The sequence below is a fragment of the Anticarsia gemmatalis genome, chromosome 11 (genome assembly GCF_050436995.1).
Source record: "Anticarsia gemmatalis isolate Benzon Research Colony breed Stoneville strain chromosome 11, ilAntGemm2 primary, whole genome shotgun sequence".
Classification (NCBI taxonomy): Eukaryota; Metazoa; Arthropoda; class Insecta; order Lepidoptera; family Erebidae; genus Anticarsia; species Anticarsia gemmatalis.
The window spans coordinates 6718451-6744003 of NC_134755.1; the positions used below are offsets into that span (position 1 = coordinate 6718451).

Below are 25553 nucleotides of genomic sequence, written 5' to 3' on the forward strand. Positions count from 1 at the left end.
AAATATACATCTTATAGACACGGATAAGTAGTGAGTACAGATATACCGGTTATCTCTATAAGTCGTGGCTTCAATATTCATAAGGAAACAAACTGCAGGCTGGAAGAAAACCCATTAGAAGCGTTGAGACGTGTATATCCAGAAGGAAGTGTGGAAGATTAACGACACACGATCGTGTGAATCCTGCGTAAAAGTACTCACTTAAGTGTTTGCTGTTAAGGAATATTTTACCTCATAATTGATGAAGTTTCTTCTTGGATTCAAGCCAAATTAATCCTTCTTCAACTTTGATTTTTGAATTAATGCTTAATGGATTTTCCTTTCACTTTTAGGTTACCTACTTTTATAAGAAGTGTTGTTTCAAATCTACAATTTTGTTTTGGAAAATAAAATATATTTAGGTAAAAACTATGTGAATTTTATTACAATTTTTTTAAACTGCCTGCCTAATAATAATAATGTAATTGCAGCAGTTAGTTGTGACATGTGACACATGTGAAAATAGAACTTAGGCAATTATATGTAGTAACGCGCCGGACTTTTTGCGCGTTGTGTGCGTTACTGCATATAATGGCATAACTTCTATTTTCACAGACTAAAAAGTGCGTCACGGATAGTCTGTCGTCTGCGCTGCACCATATAGTTACCGTGAGCAAGGCAATCCGAATACTCAACATTTATGAATAATTTAAACTAAAGCAGTGCCATATGCAAGTCCTTTGCAGATGACAATGATTGATTCGGCTAACCATCCCACTAACTTACTATATTGTACTCAATGTCAACACAAAAAGCGAATTAATGATCTTAAATAGCAGATTAAATTCAGACAAAAACTTTCATATGAAAACAAGCATGTGACGCAAGAAAGAGCCTAACCTAATTAAGTAAAATTGACTTTATTTAAAGAATAAGTTTGTTTTCATTGTGCAAGTTAAATTAATAAGATTTGCAAAGTTGCAAGACAAAAAGTAGGTGTTACAACGTGTAACGAATTGTTGTAATTAATCGCGGCAAAAACAAAGATCTTGAGTAAGCCATTAGAATGGCTCGAGCTCTCTGTAGTTTCATTTATCATGGCACATGTGGATAATGAGAGTAATGTGAGTTTACGGTAACTTCCTGGCACGAACTGATATGGCTGACCCAATTGCTTCGGACTTGGATTTGAATTACGTCTGCAGAAGTGTTACTTGTTCATCTAACTTGAATACATACCTAATAAAATGTCTCCCTATTTGATTATACGAAGAACAATGGATTTACAGATAGTTCATCAATATTAATTGCAAAATTATTAATATTTAAAAGGGACGTTGAGTGATGTCTACTGATATCCTGGCATAACGGTCATTTTCGGCTCCACCCAAAAGATATAAGCGGATGCAATTTTGACAGCTGGCAGCGTTAATATAAATTAGTAGAAGAATTAAATCTTTACGAATAATAAGAAACAGAACAATAAATATTTAGAAACGATACTCGATACGAGTTTCAAAACGTATTTTAAGCTATAAATATCTGTAATAAATTACTGCCACAAATGTTGGCATAGCACCTGAAAAGTAAATCTAAGATAAGATCATCCATATACAAATTGGTACATCCGTTCTGAAGATAGGCGACCGCACACTGGCTGTATTTCTCGCGGCATCTGACACAAATCGCACCTATAAGTCTTAGTGCTAAGTGACTGTAAATCACCCGGGTACCTTCACTGCCAGTGTTTCCCTTTCAACACATTCAAATTACACATTACGCTGACGAATGGAAAATGTAATTGCATTGAATGTACGTAATTTTATGTGCAGCTTGATAATGACCTTGTGAACGCAGCCTTGCGAATAACTAGGTAACTTTAGTTTAACATTTTTACGATATAATTAGATATTGAAAAATTATTACTTATTTTTCAACGAATTCCTAATATTTGGAAAGTCATTTCAGATTAGGGATGACTGCAACTCTTCAATAAAATTCATATAAATAGTGGATTCAAATAAATAAACATAAATTTTATATAACAGGCGCACATACTTGCGTAGATCCTTTTGCGTGAGCTATTATCGTCATTATGCATTCACTTTCAATTAATCTATTAGATACATTGATTGCTTTTATTATTATGCAAGTGTAAACCCGGTACAGATTGACCAACTGCACGATTTGCGAGAAATGCTGTAAAACAAGAAAATCAAGAGACTAGTGATATTACAGGAACTACGACTGCAATCAATCAAACAAATTAACGAATAATTGCATAAGAGATAATGAAAAATTCGTAGAAAACGATATATCAAAGGTAGTGACGTGGAACAAATCTTGATAACGGGTACTGGGAAGTGAAGTTATTGGGTTAACACGCGACATGATGATTTGACCACTATTTGTTGACGTTTAAAGCTTTCGACTTGATTTATTGTATGACACGGGAATATATTTGCTTCATTCGGCCAAAACTGATTGGTCGATTTCTATATTCTAATTTATTGTTATTCTGCCAGCAACAATTATGCTGGATTGCAATGCAAATGAATGTCTCCCGGCTCATAAGAAGAACATTTTTTAAATTATTTAAAGTAACTTCGTTTCTTATCATCCACAGTGAATGTAGAAGTGGCCTCAGTGGTCTGTATCCGGCCATGATTAACAATTATTATTGTTCCCCTTCGATTTTCCAATAAATAAAGTGTCTGCCCACATTAACCTGTACTTTATACCACATTTTTAGCGTCCAATAATAGGTAAACAGATATCTTATTCCACGAAGCCAAATGACCATCGACCAGTAAATCAAAGTTCTCAGAATTGCTTCCGTTCTATTGTTTCCACCGAACTGTCTATCGCTGTTACTTCAAAAAGCCAATTCACCGATAACCAATAACGTTTATAATTAAAATATCTCATTCATAATGAAATTCGACGCATATTTTGTTTAGCAACATTCAATTTGTTGACTCATAATATTAATTAACTTGCTTTCAGCAAACGAACACAAAGTGAATTTTATAGGTAATTACGTTATGTCGTTACATTACATTTTGCAACAGATAGTGGTATTTGGTAATTTTAAGCTTATTTTACAAACGAACTTGATAGCTTACTAGTACAACATGCATGTCTTTGAAGAGATTAAAAGTACACCTAGTGAATCCATACTAATATTATAAATGCGAAAGTAACTCTGTCTGTCTGTCTGTCTGTCTGTCTGTCTGTCTGTCTGTCTGTCTGTCTGTCTGTCTGTCTGTCTGTCTGTCTGTCTGTCTGCTACTCAATCACGCCTAAACTACTGAACCAATTTGCATGAAATTTGGTATGGAGATATTTTGATACCCGAGAAAGGACATAGGCTACTTTTTACCCCGGGAAAATGACGCATTTCCCGGGAAAATTCAGATGGCGATCGAAGTCACGAATATTCAATATGACACTGCATTACACTGTATAATGACACTGAATTAACAAAATTCCGTTGTCATGGCAACTGTTTTAATGGCGGATAAAAAGTGTTACAAAAACGTAGAAAATTCTGACCCATTGTCTCTTATGTGACGCAAGCGAAGTTGCGCGGGTCAGCTAGTGTTATATATACTTCTTATTATTACATACTCTTAGACAGACACTTAAATTTTAACACATGATTGTCCTACTGATAGGCATGGGGGAGATTCTAGACCTGACATCGAGTCTAGAGTTTTACATATATTTTAGGAATAAAAAGTATAGTATTTTAGTTGGTAAATCTTAGGTTTTACCGAAAAATCTTAGGATTTACCACAGTTCGGGCTTTTACAGTAACATATACAAGGCATACAAAAAGGAGTGCGTCGAGGAGTCGACCGGTAACGTAACCAAAAAAAAGTATGTAAATAGTAAATTGTAACACTTTATCCATACTATCCATACTAATATTATAAATGCGAAAGTAACTCTGTCTGTCTGTCTGTCTGTCTGTCTGTCTGTCTGTCTGTCTGCTACTCAATCACGCCCAAACTACCGAATCAATTTGCATGAAATTTGGTATGGAGATAGTTTGGTACCCGAGAAAGGACATAGGCTACTTTTTACCCCGGGAAAATGACGCATTTCCCGGGAAAAATTCAGGTTTCGCCACCGAAGTCGCGAATAATCAACATTATAATGACATTGAATTAACAAAATTCCGTTGTCATGGCAACAGTTTTAATGGCGGATATGCTTTAGCGCGAGTTATATGAGATATAAATAATTTTGAGAATATTTTCCGTGAAAAAAAGCATATTTTGTTGTTAAGGAATAATTAAGCTTTGTATTGCTTTGTAAAAAAAATCATTCATGCGAGCGGAGCCGCACGGGTCAGCTAGTAGAGAAATATATTCTAGGTAGCTAATAAATAATGTTATTGGAAATCAATATCTGCAGACTCCTTATAAGATTACAACTAAGGTGCTTGCCATACAATACTTGCAGCAAAACGCCCAAATTCTTCAGTAAACAGTAAGCCAATCATTAAAATCATGTTCCTACCCGAATAAAAAGTACTCACTAAAAGATTATGAAAGCGAAAGGCTGAAAGACGTTCAAGGTCATGAAGTAACCATTACACGACATCAAACATATCCAGCCACTCCTCTTTACTGTTCAAAGTATAAAAAATCCATTTAGTCCCACGATTATATTTGTCTTTTCCTACCTTTATGACCGGTAGAGAATAAAAGAGTTATTACTTTGCACGTGAAACTGTTTTTAGAATTTTGTTTTGATTGTATTATTTGAAGCCGTTTTTGTTTAAAATATATTTTAAAATGTAATAATACTTCAAGTATTTTCAATCCCACTTTGTACATTTCGCTGCAAGGTATACTAATCAACGTATAGTCTTTTTACGTGTTCTCTAGCAATTATATCGGTAGATTCTGATAAAACCTTTCCCCATAACAATTTGATTTTGTTAAGTAATTCAACGACTAGAAGTTGTTTCAGCCGCTTAGTACATCGATGTATGGTTTTATCATTGAACTGTGGTTTTAGCCATTATATATACACTTCATTGAACAATTTTGAGTTTTTCGTTTGATCGAACCTTCGAACATTGCTCTAAGATATCATAAAGTTATAAACGCATACAAACAGATAAACAGGCAGACAGAGTTACTTTTGCTTCTATATTCGCAATAGTATTTGCTCAGTCACCTTGACAGGACATTGTTATAGCCATGTACAACCTTCATTCACTTTTTAAAAGGATAAAAAATATTTTTCTCACCAACGAGAATAAGGGAAGTAATGGACAATAAAGAGCTCGGCGAACAAAAGGTTTGTTTTATAGGTATTATACGGTGGGAATAACGAAACATTTCGAAAGTGTATCCTTCAGAGATAGATAACAAATATATGCCAGTAGATATATTTTATGGACTATCTATAAGTTATGTCTTCGTTGTATTTATGTAGATAATATTATCGTGGGTTTCTGACAAGAGTTTGTAGGCCTAACAGGGTCTCCATACGATTGCGAATTATGAATCGTTAAATAAAATAATAAATTATCAAACAAAATATCGTTCGATGTCTTGAAAAAAGGTGCGTGGACCTCGTAAGAACAGAGAAGAAGAAGAAGTATGGATGTGAAGGCAAGGTTATAAAAATTGTACCAAGTGGCGGTCTTTGGTCTAACTCAATACCTACTCCAATGGGAATAAGGCGTGATATTATACATATATGTGGTACTAGCTGACCCGCGCAACTTCGCTTGCGTCACATAAGAGAGAATGGGTCAGAATTTTCCACGTTTTTATAACACTTTTTACTATTACTCTGCTCCTATTGGTCGTAGCGTGATGATATAAAATATGCTTTTTTTCACGAAAAATATTCTCAAAATTATTTATATCTCTTATTAAAACGAAATCGCGCTAAGGCATATCCGCCATTAAAACAGTTGCCATGACAACGGAATTTTGTTAATTCAATGTCATTATAATGTTGATTATTCGCGACTACGTTCGCCACCTGAATTTTCCCGGGAAATGTGTCATTTTCCCGGGGTAAAAAGTAGCCTATGTCCTTTCTTGGGTATCAAAATATCTCCATACCAAATTTCATGCAAATTGGTTCAGTAGTTTAGGCGTGATTGAGTAGCAGACAGACAGACAGACAGACAGACAGAGTTACTTTCGCATTTATAATATTAGTATGGATATGGATGTATAAATACCTCGTTTATTAGGTGGTTTAGGCGTATTAAGATGTCAATCATATTTCTAAACTATGTACTAGTCCATAATAACCTAGGTAATAATATGTTCCATTCTACCTGTACTTAGGTAGTAGGTGCTAAATAAGTCTCTACTTCAAACATCCACTTGTTGGAAAAGTTAATGAAGCAGAAAAGTAACTTTTAAGTACTCACTATTATCTCGACTGCAATATTTTACTCCCTTAATTAACATAGGCAACTTTTACCGAGGACGTTAAATAAAAAGCTACTTTTCGTTTCGCTTTTAATGGACTTAGGTTATATTTTCATGCGTAAATTACCACGAAAAGTCTCTACGGTTCTTATTTATTATTTTGGGTCGAAAATGTGTAAGTAATTGTTTTATAATTACATAAATACGTCGCGTCGTCATAAGATATGGCGTGCCGGATAATTCGTTGAGTCGTGGCACACAAAGGTCGCCGCTCACCGTCCGCGACTACGTACCCACCTAACCTTTTGTTTCTCCATAATCTACCCAAAACTCCAAACAACTGTCTCGCTTTTAATTAACGAATAAATACTGGTTAATTAACTTTTAAACTGTACTTAGAAACCGTGTTTTACATCAAAGGGTAATTTTTGTAACATCGTGAGTTATTTTTCAAAATTCCTAAAATATGTACGAAGATATTCCTTGTGGTTATTTGATAGGATCGCATCATACGCACTTTATTAAAATTTATCAATATGAAAAATCTCGTTGGATAAGCAGACCTTAAGAGATCATTAAACTTGTATGGTTTTAGACGTTGATTAAAGCAGTACATTTTTTTTTCATAATTGAAAATATTTTTTATTTATTTAATAAAACGAGAACATTTTAATATATTTTTTTCTGATTACGAACTTTAGTAAGAACAAGGGTCAAAATATTGTTGCTACACTTTATTATACATTTGTTTGTATTATACGATATGTTTTATTTATGTTCCCACAAGCCAGAGGTTAGCAAATACACGAGAATTAGGGCTAAAATTTACTACAATTATGTTTTAAATTATTTAATTTCACACGCAAAATAATCTCCTTGGGATTAACATGTTACCTTAGCTTCGAATCTGCTAATTAGGCATTATATCTCCTGGAAAAGTAATTTATAAAACGTATTAAGTAGTACGTAAATAAATTGGTCTAAAGTGTTCCGAAAATTAATTTGATTTAATGCACTAGAAATATAACGCCACTACCAATATCCACATAACATTTTAAACAACAGTGGCGCGTATTTCTACCACTACTAACATGGATAACCGGCTAGCTATCTACAAATGTAGCATGAACATCAATAATAACGCCTCTTGCGGGCGCCCTTGGAACTATTTATGCAGTACATTTAAAATTTCAAACTCTCGATACTCGAAAGTACAAACTAGCGACTGTACAGAATCGCGCTACTGACTAGCGCCTCTAGCGGGTGTAGTAGGAACTATTTAAGCACTACATTTTAAATGTCAAACTCTCGATAGTCGATCCGACTGTAGAGAACCGCGCTACAGTAATAATAATAATACAAATGTTAGTCCAACCTTCAGGCTGACAGGAAGCTATGCAATCCGTCATAGCCATTGTGTACTACGTCCAAAAAATCTTGAACCAATTTTACGTACTTTTAAGATCTTGTCACCTTGTCGTTACGCCTATCGATATGCAGTTAATTATAGCAACAAATAACTACGTGCCCAATATGTCCGTAAATAGCAGAGCTATTAAATATAAGTATAGTATAATAATTTGTACTCGTATTATTGTGTCCTAAATTCAGAATGGTATACATTTTTATTGTACGAGTATGTAATAAAGTGTTTGGTAACGAAGGACATCTACAATATACATTTTTGCTTATGCTGTAAATATTATAAAGTATTATAAGAAAACTATTGTACCTATAATGCTATGGCTAAAACAAAACGTGAATAGTTTTAGACAATCGAAGGAATCCGAATACGGGCCAGTGCATTGACCGAAGCAAGTTTCCATTATCCTTAAACTAAATGCTTTCAATTTAGGCTACGTTATAAGGTTTACACGGCTTTACTCCACTAAACTAACTGAGAAACTGATAAAAACTGATTTTTTGATTTAGTGGAGTTTTCATCTAGGGGTGCGATATTATGTGTAGAAAACTACAATATAATAGATATACTCTCATCATTATAGTGAGTATTAAATTCTTCGCATGTTGAATAACGCAAGTACTATTTAAAACTGAGTAGTTCAAAGCTTTGTTTTTAATGACTTATTTCATCATAAGTTTTTACAACCCTATGTAGCTAAGCATTATTTTAATGGTGGTTTTATACCACCAGTGATCCTTCATTAACCGAATTGACAGCTTGTTAGAGCAACGATGCTTAATGATCGAGATTATAATTGGAGGAATGCGGCGAGATTTCGATAAACGCAGGTTTTTAATTAATTAATTTTGGTAAATTTTCTGTTAAAAATTTGGTATTGCTTTTAATTTTCTTTATAGGCAATATTACTTACATTTCGTCTTAATTGTTTGACACTATACTTACTTATGTATGTTAATATTTGAATTAAGAAAGCATATATGATTCATTCTTACTACATCTTAATCGACTAGTATAAAGTTTGGCAGGAATATTATGCCAGGAAAAGATACTACATTTTGGCTATAAAACATAAACATATTTAATTTCCCCTTAATATAAGATCAGAACACAAAGCTACCAAATGAATAAAGTCGATAAACACCATACAGCATAACCTTTCACCCGCTTTTAGTTCAAATATCGACCTTACGAGCCTCTATTTAAGCACTCTTACTAATGTAATTGCATGAAAAGTTACTTTACTGCCGCTTTTTATAGTTTTCCCATTAAACTTTCGACGTATTGTGTTTTACAATGTTAGGTTCGTTCCACAGTTAAGTTTTTCAGGCGTGTGATTCGTTAAGTTTGTCACAACCTTTTACGGTGGGTTCATTAAAACTTTCCCACGAATAAAATAAAGTGTAAATGATATGACATTCACGCAGGCTGTGTCTCTTTTTATATCTATACTAATATTATAAAGCTGAAGAGTTTGTTTGTTTGTTTGTTTGAACGCGCTAATCTCAGGAACTACTGGTCCGATTTGAAAAATTCATTCAGTGTTAGATAGATCAAATGATCTATCTAACCTTCCTCGATAACTATCGAGGAAGGCTTTAGGCTATATAACATCACGCTACAGCCATTAGGAGCGGAGTAGCAACGAAAAATGTTACAAAAACGGGGAAAATTATGACCCATTCTCTCTTATGTGACGCAAGCGAAGTTGCGCGGGTCAGCTAGTGTATGATATTATTTCCCACCACGAGATCATTGTAAAAATAATCAATGAGATTCTAATTAAACAACTAATTAATTATATTCTTGAGAAAATATAGTGAAAGTTTCGAGTAACACGCCATTGACCTCTCACGCAAGGCGTTCTGGTTATGGGAATACTCATTAAGACTTCATGAGATATATATAGCACATATTTATGGATTAGAAATTAATAATCCAGTTCGACCTACACATTCAAAAAGCACTTTTATATGGAGTAACTATCGACAAATGACGGTCTCCGTACTACATTGGTTAAGGTGGTGGCCACTACCATTGCGCCGGAAAGTCGTGAGTTCGATTCTAACACTGAAAAAATACTACTTGGGCTAAACACTAATAGTCTGGTTGTACTTTGTGTCTGTAAAAATCGCCGCGACACAAGAACAAAATTAAATAATAGTGCAGTAATTGTTTGAAAAAACCTCCATAGAAAATCAACAATCAACTTGCGTATTTTAAAATATATTTCTTCTTTTGTTTTAACAAAACCTAAAATATTATAGGATCGACATTAAGACGATATGATATTATAAAAATGGCCTGTCAAATAGGCAGCCTTTAAAAGTATATTGGACAATATTAAATAGTAAGTGTCGAAAAAACTGCTTCATATAAATAGCCCATCGAGAGCACTTAACTACAGTAATATCGACGTAAACGTTTAACGTTTTTATTAGTATTAGAACAACACTAGCTGACCCGCGCAACTTCGCTTACGTCACATAAGAGGGAATGGGTCATAGTTTTCCCCGTTTTTGTAACATTTTTCGTTGCTACTCCGCTCCTAATGGCCGTAGCGTGATGTTATATAGTCTAAAGCCTTCCTCGTTAAATGGTCTATCTAACACTGAAAGAATTTTTCAAATCGGACCCGTAGTTCCTGAGATTAGCGCGTTCAAACAAACAAACAAACTCTTCAGCTTTATTATATTAGTATAGATTTTCTCATAGCGTTAACAAAAACTGTACTAAAGCAACCTTACCTTCACTTTTTGAACTTGAGAGTTTTCTTTATAGTCGTAGTTTATTACGGTAAGATTTACATACGTCTACAACAACTTGTTTTTACATTGCCAATAAACTACATGTACGTGATGCGATTTAGATCTTGTACAGACTTCTTAGAATATTCGAACTTTATAACAAGTAGACGAGAGTTTATACAGAGATTTATATTTTTCGGAATTACCTTCTGTCACAATAGTATATATCCTTATCATATAATAAGCAAGCTTCGCAATTCTCTACAGTCGGTACAGCCGAGTAATCTGACGTTTAAAATGTACTGCCAAAATAGTACTTACGGAGCCCGCTAGAGGCACTAGCCGGTTGTTGATAGTCAATAGTGGTAGAAAATCGAGAGAGGACGGTAAATGCAGTCAGCCAGTCCTTACAGATTTTTTCGTTTTCACCCTAACCAGTAACCAGTCATTAATGTATAATGTTATCTACTATCAGGAACAAAGAAAACGCTTATTTCCGTCATGTGTCATAATAACGCTCACGTTAATTATATTAGTACGTAATAAATGTTGGCAGACGGGAAATAATGAGGGTCTGGAAGTAATGATCTGCTCAATTTATTCCTGATATTCTATATCTCCTAAACCTTAATCAGAGAAAAATATGACTGGCGTTGAGTTTTGGGATGTTATCAAGGATAAGAATAGTCAGTGTTGCTACAAAAAAATATAAACACAAAATTATCTAATGAAAAGATGTACCTTCAGGTGCGTAGTAGTCGAAACCCCAGCTCCTGTATGACAAGATGTTTGGATGTGAATGAAGCAAGGGAAGTTTGTAAGAATCGTACTAATTGGCATTTTTTGGTCTCTGCCTGCTTGTTCCCATGGAGTACCATGGGAACAAGGCTGACTTTATGTATGTTTGTAAGATTAGCCTTTTCATAATGGAAAGAATTAAGGCATTCCTTAATTCCTCCCATAATTAAGTGTTTTGTTTCTTACAACTATTTTCTTTATGAAAAGTAAAAATCATATTTTGGCATCCCAAAAAAAAAAACAACATTTACGAATATCGCTTATTTGTAGGTCAAATTCATGAATGCATGGCCGCGTTTGATCAATATGTCCACTCTTACAAATAGAATAACATTTATAACCGAGGCTTGACTCGATAAATCGCTTTCGATTACCACTCTCCATCATATTATACACGTGCCATTTAATACACACAATATTACCGTACCGTATTTAAATAATATCACTTATTCCTTGTCATTTTCCTCTCATATAATTATTAGAGAATAAAATATTTCGTTTTTCTCAAGCGTATATTTTATCAGCTGTTCGCAATAATTGTGTAGAATCTTATGGCGTTGGATACCGCATACATTTCATGTTATCTTTTTGAAGGCCATTCTGACATGCGACTCAGTGCTGCTACTTTCCGTTTGTGATACCGATCTATCAATCGGAGAGGGCAAGAAAGCCGTGTGTGCAATTTAATCTAAAAAATGTTTCGTACCATCTAGCCGAATGTCAACTTCTTTATGTTACACTAGCTGACCCGCGCAACTTCGCTTGCGTCATATAAGAGAGAATGAGTCAACATTTTCCCTGTTTTTGTAACATTTTTTATTGCTACTCTGCTCCTATTGGTCGTAGCGTAATGATATATAGCCTATAACCTTCCTCGATAAATGGGCTATCTAACACTGAAAGAATTTTTCAAATCGGACCAGTAGTTCCTGAGATTAGCGCGTTCAAACAAACAAACAAACAAACAAACAAACTCTTCAGCTTTATAATATTATATGTAGTATAGATTTGGCTTGAGAACTTATATAGTTTGGTTTGCTTAAATAGCTTAGTTTAAATTCCACCGACCCCCGGTTTCTCAGGTACATTTAGCGGCAGTTTATCTATTCAATAGCGTTAAAATTCATACAAAAAAAAACGCTATTGAATAGATAAACTACCGCTTAATGTACTCAGAAACCGGGGGTAAATCGCGTCCAATCTACAGAATATCCGCGTCTTAGTTTGGTTAACACACTACATAATAAACCAATAAGCGCAACCGCATCAGACTGTAATAGCAACTTTATCGTGGCCTTGATAATTACATCACCTGTTACAGTGATATTTACATTACGTAGAATTGCAGAAGCGCACGCGACATTGCATCGATAGCGAGCTCGCTTGCCTTTTGGTCTCTCTCGACTGCGTAATAAGATGCATCTTGAATACCTCTGATTCTGATTGTATAATTACTTCCGTATTATTAAGGTAAAACAATGCTGTTCGTGCTCAATGTCGTTGAAAAATTGCTTTGTTTATTTTTATTGATATGAAATTTTATTGCTTTAGTTTTTAATGAAATAGGAAATTGGTTTTTGTATTTTAGTTTATTAGTTCCTGTTATGGGAAATGCCTACAACTGCTAGTTGACTCGCAAAGCTCCGCTCACGAATTTTCTTTGCGTTTTTTTTATGTGTTGTTCTCCACGTAAAAAACTTTACCGTTGTTGAACACAATTTTATATAAACAACCTAGTTCAAAGTCTGGTGCTGGGATGGATTTACGTTATTGGTGCAATAAAATTAGCAATCGTGAAAGTCAAACCATTTAGCTCAAAGTACGACGAATAAAACTACACGACCAATATAAATGAAATACAGTTACAAATGTTCCCGAAATGTTAATTGAGTGTGCTAGTCAAACGGACGCATTCACTTTTGTGTAGCATGATATTTGTTGTACTTACTCGTTCACATGCGATATAAGCACGCCCATTATCCCTGCGCGGCATGTAGCATGCCTAAAAGATACAAGGCTTTCGATTTTTGAAGATACTCAAAACGAGCATGCTAATTAATAGCAATGTTCCTACACACATGCAACAAGTAGCAATTGCTCAAATGGTGTGCTTTCAACTACATAGTAGCCTTGCATACAAGGTTCGTGGCAGGCAAAGGTGTACAAGATTCAGAATTTAGAAAATCAGTGACTCCTATGGCTTATGCTGCAGGTGGTCGGTTTGATACAGCTACTTTAAGATAGCTAGCTACTTTAATAATAATTTAGGTAGGTCGTGCATGCCAAGGCTCTCTCCTAAGTTGTCAGGTTATATTATTGAGCATGTGTAACTGTAGCTTAACGTAACAGAAAAAAGGAATGAACGTAAATGGAAAGTGTGCAAACAAATTCCCATTTTATATGCCGTGACACCAATTTTGTTTACGACGCGTTCGGCAAATACTTTCAGGATAAATGAATTGCATAAGTTTACGATGCCTTCCTCTATTACATGTTACGGGAAGAATGTTAATATGGAATTACTTAGTTTTGTTTTCCGTTTTATGGCTATTTTCTAAAGACTAGCATAAATACGAGTGTGTGTTGTTTCTTTATAACACTTGAATGAGTTGAAAGAAGTGTTTGACAGACCATCACAGTAAATTACATTTCATTGACTTGAATAAACTTGTTGAATATAAAGCCGTCAATCTTTAGTTAACGAGCTAACTATTAATCATCGCCTATCTATCATTAAGTCTAACATTCATTTTATATGTACTATTTACACAATTACACGAATAACAAGATTGGTGGATTCGACCTCCTCCGTGGCGCAGTGGTTTAGGTCGCTACGCCGATACCACTATGTCGAGAGGTCGTAGGTTCGATTCCCACACGGGACAATTATTTGTGCGATCCACTAATAATTGTTTCGGGTCTGGTTGTGCTTTGTGTCCGTTGTTTGTATGTTTGTAAAAGTCCACGCGACACAAGAGTATTTCTTAGTGCGGGAGATGTGTTAAAAAAAAGCTGTTTCCAGGATACTTAACAACAATCTTTAGAACTACAAAATGCAGGTACAATAACTAACTTTTCAATAATAAAGTGCTTCCTTTAAAATGCACAGATAGGTAGTATTTATGTTTTCTCATAAAAGTTAGTCCCGCACCGACTATTAAAGTTAAGACGCGGCTGACTTAAGAAGCTTTAAATTCAGATACATATAAATGGTACAGAGTTCCGATAAACTATCCGTGATTATTAACGTTTATTTCGTGTGAGAATCGAGCATATAACTCTACACATAATGTCAGTTACTAACAGAGTGATACATAAGTAAATGGCTTCATAGTCTATAACCTATTATATCTTTAACTTTATAGAGATCCTTGCAAATAAGGTTAGCGGCTTGTAAGGTATACAAAAATCACAATTAATAACACCAGTAACCCAAAGGCCTATGACAATGAGGCGTTTGATACAGCTTCTTTATTCTTCAAATACAAAGAATTATTAATTTTAATCTAGATAAATGGTGCATGCCAAGGCTCTCTACAAAGATGTCAGATTAGTTATTTGCTTCTTTTCTGCCGAACGCATTTCATCAATACAAAATGCATCCAATTTGCGTACTTTCTCTGCATGAGTGGTACAGGTAATTGGAGCACGTTCTGCGACAGTTCCAGTCAAGGTCGACGCCCTCCTGACCATGAACCACTTGCATCCCTTTTGCTCGAGTGGGTACCTTAAACTGCACTCATGTGGATTTTGCGAAGGCCATGAACGTTGAACCAGACTACTTTCGAAAAAATGTGTTCTCGTTTATTTTTAGTAAAGTTTTATTATAGGCCTAATACCGTCCGCTGATACATTTAATAAAATCAAAGGACAACAGCTTCCTTACTTTTCAGGTTTATTTTCGGCGATGAAATTAGAATCTTTAGTGGCTTATAACAAAATAGAACTCTCACGCGCCCTAAAATAGAAAACGGCAAGGCATTAAGTCAACGTAAAATAATCGTTAAGGTGCTCTTACAGTAAAGTAACCGATAAGCTTCGGATCTAGGTACGGTATCAAGGTTTTAAATTTCAATTTCACAAATTAGATAACACGAGGTTTACTGATAGAATTACCTCAGGCTTAAAAAGTTACATAAACTATCTACCATTTAATCTAAACTTATAAAAAAGTAACTTATTCAAATTAGTTTCGAACCTTTGAAAGAGAAGTCGCAAACTTTTACTAATTTAGAACTTGAAACTTTCGTTATGCGTAGATAGAATTACGATAATTGCTAATTAAGTACTGAAAAATTAATAATTGTTGCACTAATTAATTAATAGATGTATTTGTATCACGTAATAACGTATCAATTTTTTAAAGTTAGTTTTTGCTTATGATTCCGTGGTCGTAGCCTTAAAAAGCAGGCAAGTGGAAAAAGGCCAAAGAATCATAAATCATTGGCAGTACATATTACTGAAGCGATTCAATGCACCGCTACACTCCATCGATCACGTTCGACATCTCGACTGCGATGAACATTTATGAGCAATGTGTGATTGCACATCCACAATGTCACGTTTTTTAAAGGCTTTTGCCCCCTTCTTATCAATTCATCTATCGTAGATTAAGAGTAGCTCAAGGTTTTTTTAGGGTTAGGAATAAAGTTATTGGAAAACGATAAAATGTTTTTAAACGTTAAAATAAAGTAACGTAACATTAATATTGAGTTTCTATTGTTATTTTATGTGGGATAGGGATTTAACATCCTGACCGTGTATCAGTAAAACTCTCTCCTTTTTATCCTAATTTTCTTATATTTTAACAACTCACGTGTGCGTTTCAGACTCTATAAATTTTGCAATTTTTAAGATTAAACTGACATTAGGGAATGAAAACTTTAAGTTTTATTATGTCACGGCAAAAGTCTTATGGTAATAATTAAATAAAAGACAGATGTTTTTTTCAGTCAAATGACCGATCGTACGTGACTTGATTCAGAATTCTGTAATCAGGCTCACCCTCGTCATAGGACTCCGCTGATCCAGAATGTTTTTTCTGGTTCAAATATCACAGATTTTCCCGAAAACCATGTCAGGTCCCAAGTGCTATTCAAACGATAAAGTACATAAAAGCCTATCATAAAAAAGCTAACGGCAGATTTAATAAACCTTCAAGTATTTGAAAGATCTTTAATAATACGACATTTTGTTAATACTATAACAAACTTTTTAGTAACAAATTCTTCGAAACACATGCTAAGAGTCTAGTTTTGTTTTTCTTGTAAGCACTGTCTCTTTCACAAATAGATTTTTCTAAGAAAATTCTCTACGTTCAAAGGCTCGCGGGGCCGATATTTTCTATATTAGCATTTAATGTAAAACGGCAACAGATAAGGTCCTTGATATTCCGTCGAATGTTCCGGAACATTACCAGACATAATAAGTATTGGAAAAGTTCATTGAAGAGGCACGTTCGTCCTTCTTATTCCAATACTGACTTACAAAATACCTTTTCTACTTTTACGTACATTTACGGCAACATGTGTTCTAGATCAAAGGGGGAAAGAGATCATTTACTTTCGTTTTAATACCAATGAGCATACAATTTGGAAACGCCTGCTTATTGCTTGCAATTATGTAATCAATTTCACATTAACGACACATTTTTATCGATCTTTGGGTGTTTCAGTACAAGTTTAATTTAGTATTTAAAATGTGGCTAAGTACGGTAAATATATATTCTTGCTTGAAGGTATATTCTAAAGCAGACATATGTAATATTTGTATTCAATTCATATCCTTGTTATCTATGAGCAGCAAACAAGTTTGTACAATCAAGATATTTGTAGGATATAACATTGAGGAAACAAACGCTGTAGGCCAAATTCCCAAGGGATCGGCGCTATTCATGGCAGGATAAGCCATAAATACAATCCTTGCCTGATGGATTCTTGATCGCGGTAAATTGATAAAAAAAACTTATGGGTTCCCTTAACCTTCTGTACAAGATAAGAGTATAAGAGACGTTAAAAAAAATCTTGTTAAACTATATTTTATCTACTCGTTCAATAACTTTTATTAAACAAAAAAAATGTTTTCATGCAGGTCCACTGAACCACCCAAAATTAACGCACACAAAAGAAAAAAAATCTGTCTGTTTTCTAACATAAGATTACATTTTAACAAACAATTTCTGTAATTTCAATTTATATGTATAAATAAAAAATAATTACCGAAGTGTGTATGCGCATAACTTTTCAACAACTAAACTCTCTTTCTTAAATACATAAGATAATTATTTTTTAAGTATTTTGTCGGGACAAGGTTTGTTTGTAATCGATGGGATTAAAATTCCCATGGGAATAGAATTAGCGGGGTAAAATTTTACTACACCTGGACCGCTAGTAGCATATAATTGTTAAACTTGGTAGTAAATCTAGGCGACAATAGTGCCAACGCAATATCTACATTGTACTGTGTACATTCATTAGCAAGAGTGAAGGTAATTTCGTATGCACCTTCTAGTATTCACTCTTGTATTATGTCGTAAGTAACAAAGGCAGCCGCAGAAATGTCACATATTAATATGTAAATGAATCATACTAATGTACGGTAGTTGAATATGAGTCATGACGAAAGCGAATATGCAGTTACAATAGGTCAAATCTTACATTGCAAATATCAGAGTCATATTCCCTTTTTCAAATTGTATATTCTAATGAAGATGCAGTTTCCTATATTGTAAGTTCATAATAAAACGACGTAAGTTTCAAATAGCATGAGAAAAAGTACCAAATGTATGTACCCTTAATGAATAATCAATCCCAATCAAACAGTTTCCCATGAAAAGATCTTCAGTTACTAGGAACGATTCAATAGTCAAGCAAACCAGTTTCTGCAACAGATACAACATTTTCATTCATCTCCATATAGCAAAAACGGGTTATTCCCTGAGTACCCCGATTCCCGAGGCCCCCGTCCCGAAAGAGCCCCAATTTATTTTAAAAATTGTTTGTTAAGTTAAAAATAAATCAGGGTCCTCCGGGGATCGGGGTACTCAGGGAATAACCCGCAAAGACAAGGCACCTCACGCCCGTACCGTACCCTGCGCAAGAAGCTGTCAATTCGTAGTCAACACACCTTAGTTTCCAGTCGAATAGGTAGCCTTCTTACTTCATTCATTAACCCCTAAATCAGTTTTTCAAAGAGGTCGTCATACGTGACTAATTCGTAAGGCGTGGCAACTTGTCGGTGAGCTTTTTTATCACCAATCTAAGGCAACAGGCCTTTCAACTGTTTACTAGTTTTTGCGCTATTGTTATGTAGAATACGAGGTCGATAGTGAGGCAATGTGATTCAATAGAAATAATAGACATTTTTAGTTTTGTTACCGTTTTTCCTGTCATAAAATTGCGTTTGTTACTTGACAGTTATGTTATAGACTGGCGTTTTGTTATGTCATATTGTTTTTCCGTTTGATACAAAACGATGGAACTTATTCATTTTTTGTATAGATACATTTTTCCACGATTTTTCTATTTCACCTCTATAGTATGCTATTGATACAATGACATAATGTCAAAGAAATATAATATATCTTCGAATTTTAATGCCTATGTAGAATGATGCCATGTATATTACTGAAAAATACGCGTTTAACGATGTATTCTAAAGCAATCAGCAGAATCAACTTACCGTGGTGATCCACAAGACTTGCTATTCAGATTAACACTGTCACTAGGAAACGGATCCGATGTACAAACGTCTACGAATAGTACCTGCAAGCAAAATAATAAATAAATATAGATAAAACAAATACGCAACGTCTTAATAAACAAAACACAATCACTAATATATTCTAGGTGCTTTCCCAAGATCGTACTATCATTGCTTTTTACATAATCAATAGCCTAAGAGTAACTAATAAGGAAGCTGTCTTAGCAATCATAAACTGTAATAAAATATGTTCGTGTTTTATTTCAAACCAAAGGCTAGAGAGAGTAAATACTCGTAACATTGAATATCGTGAACACAATTATCATCAAGCCTGGTTATAAACTGCGAGGTTATGTCTGACTAATTAAGTATTACCTGATTTACGTACTAACTACTCGTAGACAAACGTTTTACGCAATCTCAGATCATAATTTCCTCTTCCGACACAATGTTACAGATCTGTTCAATAACCGTTATAACACCTAATAATGTATTCAAAGCTGATGCGCTACAGCGCTTTGCGTCCGGTATTGGGTAATATAATGGCTAAGTGTAAACAATACTTAGGAGGCGATAAAATCTCACCTGCAGGGAAAGAAATGCTTAAAGTAATGCAAAACAACGCGATAGTATCTTATATTAGGTTGAGCATGGGGCACTTTGTTTCAATCCTTCCTATAGCATATACTTAAGTCCCTTAAATCTGGCTTACGCTCAAAAATACAAGCGAGAAAAGGCTATTGCCTGCTCTGTACCCGGCCAAAACTGTCTATCAGCATTACAATAAGTCTGTTTACCAAAATATAGATACTATTTTTTAACGAAAATTAATTTTCATTTTGCAATCTGTGTGATAACATGGTGAAATTGTTTAAATTTCACCATGTTATCACACAGATTGCAACAGGTTATTATCCGTATTCGAAATAATAATATTTAAAACATACATTTGTCGAGTACAAATACATATTTGCCAACTTTATCAACTTCATCAAGGTTTCATCGCACAAAACGAATCTGAATGATAAATTTAAATGACGCAGAACGAGTGAAAAAAACAACTCTTCGCATTTTCATTTACCACTTTATTTATTTTATCCTCCACGTATTGTATTTCACTTTGCTCTTTTCGCTGAATAAATTCATGGATCTCGAATAAAATCATAATTAAAGCAAGGAAACCTTGGGTATCCCTGCTATAATTGCGATTATTTAGGTAATATTATAAAGCTAGTATCTTTCCGCCTAAAATTTCGTGTACGTGAAAAGATTTCCGGTGATGATTTCACCGCAATAAATCTTTTATTTACTATGTGTGTTCGTTTCTGATATCTAAATCTAGGTTACAAAATTATTGTAAGTTACTATCTACTATACATAGGATATTTAGCTACAATCCGTTGACCGTTAAGCAGTTTTTTCGTGACAGGGTAACAAACATACATACAAACATCGATTCTTTAACGTTCGCATTTACATTATTAGTAGGAACGTAGAATTTATCAAAATGCGTTTAAACTTTTGGATACACACCTACCTGCAATTGAATGTGTTTAGTACAAAAGTGTTATGTTTGAAAAACAAATGTTTCCGTTCAACAAACAATCAGTAAGAAAACAATTATAGCAAATGTATGATTAACCAAACAAAACTATAATACAATTTGCATTCCTGAGTCAAAATAATTACGGGCTTCTAAGAACCTACTCCGGAGTGCTAAATATAAACAAACATTCTCCAACGATATCTGTCTGTCAGAATATCAGTAATTTACCTAAGATGTTTGCAGGCTTTAACGGTATTAATACTCAGAATTCTATCAATTAATTGATTTTAGCATGAAATAAACACTTAAGACGACATATGCTCAGTAAATTCACTTACAGAACGATAAAATACGACAAATAGCTACGTCAAACACAATCAACCGAATCTATTAAACCGGTGCTGTTTTGCATCAATGCGATGCTCGATGTGAATCAAGCAAGCGTGATTTGATCACAGCCTTCTACTATGAGAAAAGGGCATGATTTTGTGCATGTATAGTTACATATGTATTTAAATGTATAAGACGACAGCTCAGGTCATCCAGCCACAGAACAATATATACAGTTAAATATGAAATATTGTCATAGCAGACACAAACAAAAAGAATCTAGCGACCCCATCACATACTTTATCGGTCAAAGTGAGTAATATAAAGTACTAGCTGACCCGCGCAACTTCGCTTGCGTCACATAAGAGAGAATGGGTCAAATTTTTCCCCGTTTTTGTAACATTTTTCGTTGCTACTCCGCTTCTATTGGTCGTAGCGTGATGAAATATAGCCTATAGCCTTCCTCGATAAATGGACTATCTAACACTGAAAGAATTTTTCAAATCGGACCAGTAGTTCCTGAGATTGGCGCGTTCAAACAAACAAACAAACAAACAAACTCTTCAGCTTTATAATATTAGTATAGATTACTCGGTATTCGCTAACATTTACTATGTGGAAAGCGTTCATAAAGTATTTTTAAAGCAAAAGGACCAATAAAGATAGTCGAAAGAGATTCAACGCGGATTTAAGAGGGATTGCAAGTCTGTGCTCAATAAACTCTGTATACAGATCGTATCGGGACCTCGTTCTATGTTTTATAGGTTTATATCTTCGCATCCACATATAGTACTATAATGTTGAGACATATGTATATGGACGGTGTATGAACATTGAGAAGACTACTTTAATTATTTATATCGTTGCTGATTTACGTCTGTTACGTAAGAGGATTTAAATTTTTTGAGGGCATGCAAAGTCCCCAACCCGCACTAAGACTTCTCCATCCAATCCAAATCTGTCTTCTATATTAGCCAAAATAGCAAAATTTAGGCCATAAGGCCTACTTTTACCCTAAGGTTAGGTGCTAAGAGATCTGGGGGCACGGAAGTGCCCCCGCAAGTCGAGCAAAAAAAAAGCGGCACGGCCGTAACATCCTTTTCTCGAAGCAATTCGGGCTATTTTTGACACCCCTATAATTTCGTTGTGGATAAAACAAGAAGCCTGGATTTTCAGCAACTAATCAGTCATTGTATAAACACGGTATATTTAAAATTTCAGTCAATTTGAACCAGTAGTTTAAGAATGACAACTTGTTAAAATTTTGAATTTTGTCACTCACTGATTCACTAATTCACTGATTCACTGACTCACCGATCATCAAAAGTCTAAGGTACTTCTAGCAGACTTAGAAGCTTAAAATTTAGAATACAAATAGGGTTTAGTGTCTTAATCATGGGAAAAATTAAATATTTTCTAATTTCGGTCCAGTTTTCTAAATACACTAACTGCAACAATAACTTTGTAATCCCATATAAATGTATAAGATTACAAGGTTATTGTTGCAGTTAATGAATTATTATAACTGTAGAAAATAAAATAAATAGGTGTAAATAGGTACCTACTATATGAGGCATAACGGGAAGGGGATAGGGTGGGTAAGGGTGTTTAGCCCATGAAACTGAACAACATTCCCATAGGAAAATATGTTGAATTATGAAAAAAAAACGTCTTTCCATACAAATTGGACTTATGTTCGCTCTACAAAAAGAAGTGAGATGCCATCAAAAACATTCTGTAAAAACCTCAAGTCTCGCCGTAAAAAGTTGTGAGATCTATATAATACCAAGTCGATTAATCTATTTAGTCTCTACTTAAAGGACCTTCTGTCTTAAGTTATTACGTATGTTATTATCATGCCAATTATTAAAAAAAATACCTTTAAAACAAATAGATCGACTTGGTCATCGCAAGAAAACACAAATTCGCCATTAACATTTCAGGAGCATTAACTTCTCGTCGTGCTGTTTAGTGTGATACATAAGGGAACCTGTTGTACCTAGGCCGGTTTTTTAGAAATATATTTTTTATTGTGATTTGACGTGCAGCACACAAATCATATTTGCATAGTTTGAAATGTCAATTATTTGGGTACTCACCAAAAAAATATCAGAAATGTATATTTAATACTTACATATTATTTTTAAATTTAAAAAAAAATGGGAAATGTGGCCAAGGTACAACATACCCTATGTACCTAGGCCAGTAGTACGTTGTACCTAGGCCACATTGAAATTTGGGGGTAATTTAAGCAAATTGTCAAGTTTTGTTAACTATAATCATTTTATTTGATTTATTACAGTACACAGTATTATTACAGTATACAGTATTTAACAAAACATTTAAAAAATTCTCAAATGATCAAAATTTAAAAATGATAAAAATTAAAATAATATTCATAGCTTTTTTAATGCTTTTCAAACAAAATATTTAAACAAAAACAACTAACTTTGGCCACCGTTTCGTTACATCACATCGCTGCGCCTGCTTTGGCAGGCGCAGCGATGTGTGCGCTTGCCAAGTTCCACATGTGTCTTTTGTGAGATTTTGGAAAACTTTTTTTTTTATTTGGGACACAATATTCATTTTTTTTGTATTTAAAATACACATATGGAGCAAACTCCATATGTGTATTTTGATGTTAAAAAAAATGAATATTGTGTCCCAAATAAAAAAAAAAGTTTTCCAAAATCTCACAAAAGACACATGTGGAACTTGGCAAGCGCAGCGACGATATCACATAATATAATATAACAAATCAATATACCTATATAGCATAGCAAAGGAAAACAAAATATTGAAACAACTAGCTGACCCGCGCAACTTCCCTTGCGTCACATAAGAAAGAATGGGTCATAATTTTCCCCGTTTTTGTAACATTTTTTACTGGTACTCTGCTCCTATTGGTCATAGCGTGCTGATATATAGCCTATAGCCTTCCTCGATAAATGGGCTATCTAAAACTGAAATAATTTTCCAAATCGGACCAGTAGTTCCTGAGATTAGCGCGTTCAAACAAACAAACAAACTCTTCAGCTTTATAATATTAGTATAGATTTATAATATTAGTATAGATAATTAGTATAGATTATATTATCTTTACCTATATATAAATTATTATTTCTCTCTTAAATTTTAATCAGTCATTTGGACTAGCTATTATAAAAACACTATCAATAATGTAGATATATTATTCAGCCTTAAGCATTTAGTAGAAATCCCAGTACTTCTGTATCTCTGGAACATAATCAATTTCTCTGTTCTTGTTAACTTTTTGCGGGGTTTTAATCTCCTCTTTTTCAGGTCATTTCCAGTTTTTAAGTGATTTTTGCATCGATTTTTGAAATAATAAAGATATTTAATTAGGAATATTATTACGCAAATGTGAAATAATTTAATAAAACATTCTCCTGGCCAAAGTATAACATCCAGGTTGTACCTTGGCCAGTGGCCAAGGTACAGCTGATCGACAGTGGCCGAGGTACAACACTACTCCAACTTCACTAAAACGGTGATTTTATATAGTTTAGAATTTAAGTATCTCGTAAGTTTTTTATTGTGTTGAGACTTGTAAAATCAAAGAACCGATAGCATATAACAGATAAGTGACTATTAGAAAACTTTTAAAACTATTAGACTTCAAAATATATTAGAAATACTTACTTTTTCACACAAAAAAGTTTCAGCGTCGATAACACCAAACACCGGCTTAATGGCGGTATGCGACTAACTGCACATTGAATAGTCTGTAGTGACGTATCGAATACCGTAAACAGTAGAATTTAGTATCGCGCGAATATTTGAAAACGAGCCCAGTGGCCTAGGTACACATAGTGCCAAGGTACAACAGGTTCCCCTACTAATAATCAAATCATGCGATGGCCAGGTCGGTCTATTTGTTTTAAAGGTATTTTTTTTTATAATTGGCATGATAATAACATACGTAATAACTTAAGACAGAAGGTCCTTTAAGTAGAGACTAAATAGATTAATCGACTTGGTATTATATAGATCTCACAACTTTTTACGGCGAGACTTGAAGTTTTTACAGAATGTTTTAATGGCATTCATATATTCAAAAACACTATCGTCTTTTCATTAATTGTCGGAATTCATCAAAAGCAAACTGCTTGGATCACCGAGTTGTTACAATTTTGGAGATTGTTTATTATACCTTAGCTTAATTTCCGAACAACGTCTTGGTATTATTATATTTAAAAAGGTGTCATAAACGCGATAGCAACTTCCGAGGTAATTTACACGGAATGGGATAATTAAGAACATTGTGTATTAATAAAGTTACTTTGAATTTCTCCGGCGTTTTATTTTTAGCGATTGTTCCTTTTATAGTACCTGTGGAACGTTGAGTACTTCTATTTTAAAGGTAAATTCAAGTTTTTATAGATTCATTAAAGCAAAACAAAGCAAATTTCTGACACCTACAGATTTTTCTAGACATAATTCGAAGAAGAAAAGCTTTTATAGACAACCTGCATTGTAATGCAGTGCTCTTTTTTTCTTCAAATCTTATCAAAAATTGTAGCATACAACACTGCTTTACATTTCTTCCTTTCGATTTAAATTTAAATAAACTGTAGCTCGATTCTCTACTACTA

General features: G+C 34.1%; 2 protein-coding genes across 2 annotated transcripts in view; both read right to left on the reverse strand.

The window, feature by feature from the left end:
• LOC142976731 (salivary peroxidase/catechol oxidase-like) overlaps nucleotides 1-25553 on the reverse strand; it is a 159969-nt gene that overhangs the window by 81800 nt on the left and 52616 nt on the right. The window lies entirely within an intron of this gene.
• The window catches only part of LOC142976448 (peroxidase-like), an 85725-nt gene that overhangs the window by 40977 nt on the left and 19195 nt on the right, over nucleotides 1-25553 (reverse strand). Inside the window, exon 2 of the mRNA XM_076119815.1 lies at nucleotides 19041-19123. The gene's annotated coding sequence lies outside the window, so the exon portion shown is untranslated. The remainder of the gene's footprint in view (nucleotides 1-19040; nucleotides 19124-25553) is intronic.